Here is a 1,961-nt window from a genome sequence, read left to right as displayed (position 1 = left end):
CAGCGCTCACCAGCCATGAGCCCTGCATCTGGCACCCTCCCAAAGGGAGTGCCCTGCGGGATCGGGCCAAAACCGGCTCTCCAACATCCCCCAAGGGGTCCTGGATTGTGAGAGGGTGCAGGCCAGGCCAAGGGATCCCGCTGGTGCATGATCGGGGCCGGGGAGGGATCACGGGAGGGCTCCAGGGTGTGTCCGGCCCCATCTTGCCCAGTCCCGATCGGCCAGATCCCAGCAGCAAGCTAACCTACTGATTGGAGCATCTACCACCTGGTGGTCAGTGCACATCATAGCAACTGGTTGACCAGTCAACTGTCTGCCCCTGGTGGTCAGTGCACGTCCTAGCAAGCAGTTGAGTGGCCTTAGCATATAATTAGCATATTATGTTTTGATTGGTTGAACAGTCGACCAGTCACCGGACGATCAGACACTTAGCATATTAGGCTTTTATTACATAGGATGGCTATTGATCCACGAGAAAAGTGAAACCATTGGAGGCTTTGAACGGAAGAGTAAGATGATCTGTGTGCATTTTAACATTGTCATTCTGGCTATGTGTTAAAGATGAACCATGGTGGTGACAAAGGGACACCAGTTAGGAGGCTATTGAAATAATCCAAATGATATCATATCTTGATATCATATCTTGAACTGTGGTGGTAGCTAAGGAAGTGATAAGAGGCCATCTGAATTTGGGTATACTTTGAAGGTAGAGAAGACAGAATTTCCAGGAGACTAGACTATTAAAGAGTGGCATTAAGAATGATGAAGAATTTTCAACTAAAGAATGGAGTTGCCATAACTAAGGTGAGAAATACTGTAGGGGAAGGAGGGGCGTAGGGTGAGCGATCAGGAGCTCATTTTTGTAACTATTATATTAAATTGCAGATTAGACATTCAGGGAGAGATGTCAAGTAAGCAATGGATAGGTGAGTTTAAATTTCAGGAAGGAGATCTAGGCTCTAGATATATATTTAGAAGTCCTCAGAATATGTGTGGCATTTGTAGCCATTAGACTGGGTGACGACTTTTTTACTTCAATAGAAAAAAGATGAGGTGCAAGATCTAAGCCCTAATACATGCCAATGTTTAGAGATTATGGTTGTAAAAAGGAACCAATAAAGAAAAGTGGCAGGAGAGACCAAGATGGCGGCATAGGTAAACACAGGAGACTGCTGCCGCAAACAACCACTTCAAAAATACAACTAAAAGACGGAATGGACATCACCCAGAACCACAGGAAGGCTGGCTGAGGAGAGACTCTTCAACTAGAAGGAAAGACAACAGCATACTGAGGCTCAGAGGAGGCGCAGTGTGGAAAATATAAAGGTGCGGAGGTGCGCGCGCAAAGCGGGCTGGTGGCTGAGGGCGCGGTTGTCGTTTTCAATCAGGAGGGAGTCTCAGACTCTGAGCTCCAGATCCGGGCGAGTCTCTAGGGACTCAGACTCAAACGGGAGAAGTGGGATTGTCTGGCATCAGTTGGAACGTGAGGGCAGCTTTCTCTCCGAGGTTTGCAGCGGTTGCTGGGGTTCTGAGAAGCAAAGCCTTTGGGATCTGGACTGAGAGCAGCCATAACTGCTCCCTCCGCCCGCCCTGTTGATCCCGCCCCGCCCAAGACCTGCGCAGAGCCATTTGCCGGATAGCCTCAGGCAAAGGCTAGATTAGCACCTCTCCAGAGGACAGAAGTTTTCCCCCCTGCAGACACAGCTGATTCTCACAGCCAGTCCGCCTGGTGGTCAAATCCCCTCTAGATTAACTACAACAATCAAGGCTTAACTAGAACAAGACTGCGCACAAAAGACCCACAAGGGGGTGCACCAAGAAAGCATAAAAATGGCGAGACAAAAAAACATGACAGAAATGGAAGATATTAGAGCTAAAAAACGTCATATTTGAGGGCTTGCAATATGTGCTACCAGGCTGCCAATAAACTTGATGAGGAGCCTCCTGAAACTAATGAGACC

This window comes from Myotis lucifugus, unplaced genomic scaffold (genome assembly GCF_000147115.1).
Source record: "Myotis lucifugus unplaced genomic scaffold, Myoluc2.0 scaffold_78, whole genome shotgun sequence".
In the NCBI taxonomy this organism is placed as follows: domain Eukaryota; kingdom Metazoa; phylum Chordata; class Mammalia; order Chiroptera; family Vespertilionidae; genus Myotis; species Myotis lucifugus.
Note: the sequence above shows the minus strand (reverse complement) of the source record.